Below are 9,116 nucleotides of genomic sequence, written 5' to 3'. Positions count from 1 at the left end.
ATGTCTTTATCTCCCATGGTAATAGAACTCCTGAATTTTAACTGAATATATAGTTATCTAAAATAAAACCTACATTTGCCAGCTGCCCTTGGAACTAAGTGTGGTCATGTGACTTTCAGCTCACAGTCCCCAAGAAGTGTCCCTCTGTTCCTCCTCTTGCTCAGACTGCTACTTGGAATATGGTCTCGGTTGCAAGTCATCTCAAATTATTAGATGACAATAATCAGATGACTTGTTTTAGGGTACAACAAAATATAGGGATCCACATATTTTGTTGTACCCTAAAACAAGTCTTGTATGTAAGTCCCCTTTGGTTATTAAAACTGCCACTTACCAGCCTAGAGTGGACTTCCTCTTTCTTTGGTCTCTCCTTGCCCTCTAAACATATGGACCAGTTTCAGATTATACCTGGGATGCTCCCAAGGAGCTTGCAAAACTACAATTACCCACCTATCCTGTTTTGTGAGATGAAAACTCTAATGCTACTGGTTATTCTGGGTCTCATATACAGCCTAAACGACGCCCTAACTTATCCATTTGGAGAATCACAGAATGGCAACAGTTGGCAGGGTGTGATTCTTCCATTCCCACACAGTGCTTTAAGGAATAAATACGTTTCGGCCTCAAACTTTGGGTGGGTGATTTGCTTGCATAAGAAAGGCAAACCTAACTTCTGATATGAAAAGCCTAGCTAAAACTGATTTGTTTTGAAGCTAACTACCCCTAATCTTCTTTCTTCAAAATCACATTTATGCACACAAAACTTACATTCATATGCATACTCACACGTGTAGTAAGTTGTCACCTGGCATTTGGGCAACTAATGAGATATCAAGTCAAATTAGCCAATGAGAACTCTCTGATTTGTAGTTTTCACTTCATAGGTTATAATGACTGGGTAGTGTTGCTTTCTAAAACCTAACCTAGGGCGGCATCCTTGAAATTGTTTTTTGTCTTTATTTTATAATAAGTTATGGAAATTTAGTGTATCTTATATTATAGGAAATAGTTAAGAACATTCAGTCATAATTTCAAGGCTGCTAAAAGAAGAATACTTTTCATATTGTATAGTCAACTTTGAAATTTTTACAGCTATACTTTCCTTAATTCTTTAAAGTTTTCCTGTATTTTCAAGTATTGTCTACTCCTGCCCTGTCTCACAGGAAATATATCTCTCTACCAAGGTTAAGAACAACTTCACCTATGGTCTTGGGTGTATTGTTGTATGTCTTCACTTCATCTCATTGTATCTTTACTTAACTCATCTCATAGGTTCTTTCTATCAATACCTTGTATGTTTGTTTTTCTATCTTAAAAACACACACAGACAAAAGTCTTTCTCTGGATCCTAGTATTTCCTCCGTTGTTCTGCTTTTTTCATGCATGTATTAGACAAAACTGATTCTCATTCTTGTTTTCATTTTCTCATTTCTCATTTACTGTCTTACATTTGCCATCTGGTTCCATCTCTAGCAGGCTACTAAAATTGCTTCCAATTCATCAATTACGTAAATCTCCAAAGACATTAAATCAGTCTCCATTCTCCTTGACTTTGAGCAGGAATTAACCTTGTTGAAGACTTAAAAAAAAAAGATGATTTTATGTATCTTTCCTTATTTCTTTCCTCTTTGGCCACCCTTTCCTTCTCCTTTCCTACCTCCCTTTCTTCTTTCAATCCTAGGTGTAGTACATCTGAATTGTTTTGACAGCTTAATATTTAATTTAAAACTTAAAATATATAAAATATATATTTAAAAGTATACAGAAACTGGTCATTGATGTGGTTTTTCCTTTGCTTTTAATAAGGAGGACGTCTTCTAGTTCTCTCTCCTGTTTAGGAGTTGTGAATAAGTGGCTGGGTTGGGTAGGACAGGACCAGGAATGCTAAATATCAGGTTTCACTTTAGGATGAGTAGGCAAGTGACTACCTCTCTAGATGCTGGCCCTGAATGACAGAACAAGAATGGTATTATTCTGTGCTGTCTACGTAAAAGCTTTCACTTCCTCTGTACTATTTACACAACTCATTTCAAGAAGACTTTTGGGGTCTTTTTTGGTTTCTGTGTTGGTCAGGTGTCTCTGCCTGCTCTCAGTTGTGTATGAATGAAAGAAAGAAATATGTGGGGTACCTGAGTCAAGTGTACCACATTTAGAACATTATCCCCATTTTTAGCTCTTGGTCTCGTTTCTGCTCTCTGCCATGCCTCAACCAACTCTTTTGTAGCTCCTTCATTGTATTTTTTGGCAATGGTTTTGGGTGTTATTCCTAGTCAAACCTCTACTATTACTTTTGTTTTCTGGGAAATTGTTGAAGTTTCATTTACTTTTCTCCTCTTCTCCATCTATCATCCTTCTCTTCTCATAAGTACATGCATACAAACACACATAAATTTACTCTTTTATTTATTCCTCAGTTTTTCTCTTTCTACATTTTTATTTTAGCAGTGTATAGGAAAGAACATCAGGCAAGATGTTTGCGAAGTCCACCATCTTGAACAATAAGCCAAGAAGAGCTCTCTATATTTTATAAGCCTGTATTTTGCCACTTGGATAAAACTTACTGCAGAATCCCCTTAGCCAACTGTCCCTTGGTCACATGACCATCTCTACAAAATTCTTATTCAAAGGTAAATAGAATTACTTCCAGGGTAATGGACAGAAGTTACATTTCTTTAGTTGTTTGCTAACTTAAAAAATTAATTTTATTAAGGAAGAGGAGAAAAATGGTGATGGGGTAGGCAACTAATAGTGTCTGCCATGGTAGTGATCTAATTTTTTTCCCTTACCATCATCATTTATTAAAAAGACTACAGAAGTTCATTTTAGAATTGAGTCTATCATTAAACAGCACCCCCCCAGGGGCGCCTGAGTGGCTCAGTTGGTTAAGCGTCTAATTTCAGCTCAGGTCATGATCTCACAGTTCGTGAGTTCAAGCCCCTCATCGGGTTCTGGGCTGACAGCTCAGAGCCTGGAGCCTACTTCAGATTCTATGTCTTCCTCTGTATGCCCCTCCACTGCTTGCACTCTGTCTCTCGCATTGTTTCAAAAATAAATAGACATTACAAAATTTTTTTTTTAAAAATCAGCATCCCCCAGAGGTTAAGTGCCAAGTACAGGGAAGGAACTGCACTGGGGTACAGCAATGATAGAATTTTAAGACACAATGTTGTAAGTTGGGGTTGGCAAAAAGAAGGGGGGAAAAGTGGACTGAGAATATGTGAAACACAAAAGGCCTAGAAACCAAGGCTGTGGGACACTGGTGAGCTGAGCAGACCTAGTGGACATGCATACCGAAGGAGATACTAAGAGATTAAAGGGCTAGAAATGAATGAGTCTGGAGCATATCAACCCATTCTGACAATCCCTGAAGAGATAAGGCTGAGAATGAGAGGCTAGCATGCTAAGGATGCTAGAACATATTGATGAAAAGAGACAACCCTTGGATGACTTTGTTGAGCCACTGAAAATATGCTGGAAACACTTCTACCTTGAGATTTTCTGTTTTTGAGATGATTTTGAGAAAATTAAGGCACTATTACTCAAATGATCTAGTTACATACACACATGTATATAATTTTACATATATGGGTTCATATTGTATACGTATTATTTTGCAAATTACTCAGTTGTACTCCTTGATATATTTCCATATCAAGCAATATAGATTCATGTCATACTTTTTTAAATGCCTACAAAGTATTCTACTTTAGAGATGTGCTATATAGTAATCCCCCCTTATCTGTGGGGGATACTTCCAAGACTGCCCAAGTGGATGCCTGAAATTAATGATAATATCAAACCCCGTATACACTGTTTTTTTTTAATACATTAATACTTATGATAAGTTTAGTTTATAATTAGGCACAGTAAGAGATTAACAATGACTAATAATAAAATAGAATAATTACAATGTACTGTAACTGAAGTTACAGTAACTGGATGCAGTCTCTTTCTCTCTCTCTCTCTAAATATCTTATTATACTGTACTCACCCTTTTTCTTTTGTTGTGAGATGATAAAATGCCTAGGTGATGAGATGAAGTGAAGTGAATGACACAGGCATTGTGACATAGCATTAGGATACTATTGACCGTCTGATGATATCTCCGAAGAAGGATCATCTGCTTCCAAGCAGTGGTTGACCTCAGGTAACTAAAACAGCAGAGAGGGAAACCTTTGATAAGAGGCAGGGCTACTATAATTTCTTTAAATCAATCCCCTCTTGTTTTTGGAATATCTTTTAAAGTACGAGTTTTAGTTGGTTGTCCAGCCACCCACTAATTTCAACCCATCCTACTCAATATTGCCAAGAGAATCATAGATTCCCATTCTCTAACTGCCAAAATCCTGATTGCCTAAAGTACTCACTCAATTCCTTAAAAATTGAATCTTCTTACAGATTAGTTGTTATCTAATTTTAACTTTATTGTCACTACCTTCCAATAAGAACCTTCTATTATAGACAAACAGGTTACTTGTTATCATAGAGTAAATCTGCAGTCTTGTTTCCTTGTCTTTGCTCATGGCATACTTCCTGGACAATCTTCTTTCTCTTCATTGGGAATCCTGCAATCAGACTGCCTTTCCACTAACATTTCAAAAAAAATTTTTTCTAATGTTTACTTTTGAGAGAGAGAGAGAGAAAGAGGGGGGGGGGGACAGAGCATGAGTGGAAGAGGGGCAGACACAGTCTCTGAAGCAGGATCCAGGTTCTGAGCTGTAAGCACAGAGTCTGATGCGGGGCCTGAACTCATGAACCTCAAGATCGTGACCTAAGCCAAAGTCAGATGCTTACCAACTGAGTCACCCAGGTGCTCCTCCACCAACATTTTGGAAAACCCTCCAGGGATTACACAGAGGATAAAGATGGTTCTTAGAGTTCAATGAAGTGTATTACCCTCTAGGCCAGGGCTGTCTAATAAAAATGATGCAAGCCACCTATGTAATTTAAAACTTTCTAGGGGTGCTTGGGTGGCTCAGTCATTTGAGCATCCAACTCTTGGTTTAGGCTCAGGTCATGATCTCATGGTTTGTGAATTTGAGCCCTGCATCGGGCTCTGTGCTGACAGTACGGAACCTGCTGGGGTTCTCTCTTTCCTTCTCTCTCTGCCCCTTCTCTGCTCGCACTGTCTCCATATTTCTCAAAATAAATAAATAAATAAACTAAAAAAAATCTCTTAAAAAACCTTCTTACTAGCCACATAAAAAAATAAAGTTAAAATTACTTTTAATATATTGACTCAATATATGCCAAATGCTAATATTTCAACATAGAAGATCCATGACATGGATCTTATATACTCAATATAAGAATTCAGATATTTTACCTTTTTTTGGTATTAAGTTTCAAAATCTGTTATATGTTTTGCACTTACTGCATGCCACCACGTTTAAAGGGTAAAGGGCTGCATTTGGTTAGTTCTAGGGCAGTTCTAGGCAGGGTCCATTTTCAATTTCCTTCTTCTCCCTTAAGTCTCTGGAACTGTGATGAGAACAATCTATCATGTGAATTCCTAGCACTTATTGTTAGTATCGCTCATTATTATGTGGTTCCCTGTCATTATTTATCTTTTAATACATTTATCTTGTCTCATAAACTAACCTGTAAATTCTTTGAAGTCTGGGACCAAGGGCTGATCTGATCTCAAGGTTGAAAATAACTTTAATAAAACCAGGAACTAATTCTGCTCTTGATGTATGGCTCCCCTGCACCTAGTGCCTCTGAAATAAGCCTTGGAATCTAAGGTCAAATCTGGTGGTTGATGCATCCACATATCCTAAGGCAGACAACTTCTTTGACTAGTGCTAGAAGGGGATCTTCAAGATCTGAAATGTTTCTCTCAAGTCTGCTTTTCTTGAGACATGAAACAAATTATGCCACATGATGAGTCTTTATCCAGTATTTTTTCAACCAGTACTTTTTTATTTGTCATGTTTTGGGGTTCTCTTTTTCATCAGCTCTCCTCCGAAATAATTCCAACTTTTCTGAAGTTTTGCTTTTTCTTTCTTTCTTTCCTTTTCTTTTTTTCTTTTTTTTTTTTAACATGCTCAATCTAGACTGAACGTAGAACTCCGGTTATGGCTTGGCCAATGAGGAATTAACTGGATCACTGTTGACTGCCTCTCTATAAAACACAGTTCCACTAGGCATCAAGACGCATTCGTTATGAGAACGGCAAGTTGGGAAAGTTAAGGAGCCGCAGCACATTAAGTCATGCCATCTTCACATCCCTGATGTTTGGTCTAGAGCTGTATACACATACACCAGGCAGTTCTTGAGGTTAGTTAATTTTTCTTGACATCATCTTCCTGTCTTTGCAAATGAGCCAGGGAATCTTCAGACATTGTGTTTTTGGTGTGGGCTGTCCCACCAAAGGACACGCTAGCAGAGATAACTTTTAAGAGAACTAAGGTGAGGACTAAGAAAGTTTAAGGAAAGCGAACCTGAGTCCAGGGAACCGTATATAAAGTGTCCAGTAGCCGGGAGCTCTGGCTGGTGAAGAAGATGGCAATTACCCGGTTCCTCATACTGCTCTTCCCTCCTGTATCTTAATAGGAATTATTACTTCTTTGTCTTCATCTTAGGGAGAAGAACCAGGGAAAAGACGCAGCGAACTCAAGTAATTGCAAAGAAAGGCTCTGAGGTGGTGAGCGAGAGGCTGTAGGTCCGGGCCTGTAAGGACACCCACCTGACCAAGGAGTCCTGGGAACGCGCGCGTCCGCGCCCGTGCCCGTTTGGGGGCGCGCCCTCGGCGCCGGCTGGTTCTTTCTCGCAGCTCTGAGAGCAGGAGGCGGGGCGGCGGCGCGCACGCGGACGGGGTGGGGCAGGAGGGAGCTGACGTGCCGACGTTAGCGTCGCTGCCGGGCGGGTGACGTGTAGGTCCGCGCCTGCTCCGCCCCCTTCCTCCTCGCCGGGTTTGTAGGTCTGTCTGGTGGTCGGGGCGCTGTACTCTTTTAGTGGGAGCGACCCCGGCGAGCCCAGGTTGAGGTGCGGAAGAAGGCACAACGGTGCAGCTGCCCACCGGAATCTTCAGCTCTCTTCGCTCCCCACCCGGCGTGGGAAGTAAAAATGAAAACGAAAGGGAGGTAGGCGCGGAGGTAGGAGCTGACCGAGTGATGGGAAGCGCGTGAGCTGGGGCCGAAAGGTGAGGAGATGGAGCTGGAGGTGGGAAGGGGAGGGCAGGTGGCGGGAGGCAGGGACTTGGGGGCGGACGACGCTACGGGACAGCCCCCTCGGGTCTCCGAGGGAAGCCACGAGCTGTCATCCCCCCTCGGGGCCTGAAGTCGTATCCCTGGTTTCCGACGGTCTCGTCCACTTTGGAGTTTGTAGGTGGGGGTGGTGATCAAAAAATCACCCTAGCCGTATATTGTACAGGTGTTAGACCACTAGGTGATGACCAGATGGGGAGGTTTTTCTTTCCTGTGCGTAATTTGTTTCGTTTAGTCCCCCCCCCCCCCGCCCCACCTCCGGTACAAAGCCGTGGTAACTTTTTCGTTTACCTCATACAGCTTTTTAAGAGAAAAATCTTCTTTGTATTTTTTACCCTCACGCTGAAAAGTAAATAGTCTGGGTAGGGTGTTGACCATGGTGAATTGAGGGTGCAATCGACGAGTCTAGAATGTTCATTTTGAAATAAGTAAATGTGTGTGTGTGCGCGTGTAAGGGACGTGTTGTGAGTACGTGGGCAGTTGTAAGTTGTATTAAAAAGTCTTTTAAACTTAAGACCATGGGGGAGGGGAAGAAAAAAAAAAGAGAGAGGGAGGGAGCCAAACCATAAAAGTCTCTTAAAAACAGAGAACAATCTGAGGGTTGATAGGGCGGCGGGTGGGAGGGGATGATGGGTATTGAGGGCACCTGTTGGGATGAGCACTGGGTGTTGTATGGAAACCAATTTGACAATAAATTTCATATTAAAAAAATAAATAAAATAAATAAATAAGTCTTTTAATCATAAATTAACTTATTCATTGAATGCAGTGTGTTCGTGTAATCTGCTGTTACTTGGTTTTTTAAAAGAAGCATAATTTTAGCAGTAACTAAAAGTTTGATGTGATTGGTATCACGTGTTCACTCCAACTTGTGATCATGTTTTCTTTTTACAAGTAAGGTTAGATTGAATAGCCAGTATCTCCATCACTAGATTTCATGTTTCATGGGTTGAAATATTTTTTTTCTCATTTTTGGAGTGTTAGGAAAAGTTAAGAATTCAGCTATTGATTCTACTCTGCATTGAACTTCTGTTCATACATCTTTTATTTTTAATGACGGCTGTAATAATAGTCTCACATAAGAAGAGTGCTCTTAGAGATGCCAATTAAGCATAGGCTATATAATCTTATTTGAATGAATTTTTCATGACTTAGCCTTCTTGATCCCTGCTGAGCAGTTTTCTTTTATCATTTCATTCATTCATATGTGCCAGGCACTGTGCTAGGCCTAGGAAATCAAGAGAGATACAGTGTCTGTAATTCGGAACTTTCTATGGAAAGTTTAATAGAGGATCTTAACTAGGATTCCTTTTCATGTCGTGGATCTCTAGTGGACCAAAATAAAGCTTTTCATGAGAATAAGTTATTGTCAATGTTTACATGTAACTGGCATCTAAGGAGGGGCAGATTATTGTCCTTGAACGGCATGACTTGATTTTCCTTTGATCAAAATGAGAGTATACATGCCAATGTTTTGCCAGTTAAGAGAGTAATTTTTTCTTTTTGCTGAGTTGGCTTAAATACAAAGTTCACAATTGGAAATCAGTTTCTACCTGAAAAGAAAGATTTTATTATTCCAGTTTTTACATTGGCCACATTGGATCTCCTATGTGTTAATGACTTACAATTCATAAGAATTCTGCACACAAAGCATATTCATCAGAAACATGTATGGTACTTATTGACAAGTAAATTTTTTGTCCCATAGTACCTTCGTTGGGGAGGTAGTTAGCGTAAGCCCTTTCAGTGCAATGTATGTCTTCATATAAATACGGCACAGTTTTCAACTTTGAGAAGATATCTACCTGAAATTGAAATTTTAACAAAAACATTTATGGAAAGAAAAAATGCATAATTACCAAGGAGGAAAGGTATCTTACGTAGTTAGTAATTGTGAGAAGGTAGGTG

General features: G+C 39.8%; 1 protein-coding gene across 1 annotated transcript in view; it reads left to right on the top strand.

Annotated features, from left to right (window-relative positions):
• The first annotated feature begins 6,869 nt into the window (after positions 1–6,869).
• The window catches only part of ASCC3 (activating signal cointegrator 1 complex subunit 3), a 362,261-nt gene continuing 360,014 nt past the window's right edge, over positions 6,870–9,116 (top strand). Inside the window, 1 exon segment of the mRNA XM_030317096.1 lies at positions 6,870–7,144. The gene's annotated coding sequence lies outside the window, so the exon portion shown is untranslated.

This window comes from Lynx canadensis, chromosome B2 (assembly GCF_007474595.2).
Source record: "Lynx canadensis isolate LIC74 chromosome B2, mLynCan4.pri.v2, whole genome shotgun sequence".
Taxonomy (NCBI): Eukaryota; Metazoa; Chordata; class Mammalia; order Carnivora; family Felidae; genus Lynx; species Lynx canadensis.
This window is presented reverse-complemented; position numbering and strand designations above follow the sequence as displayed.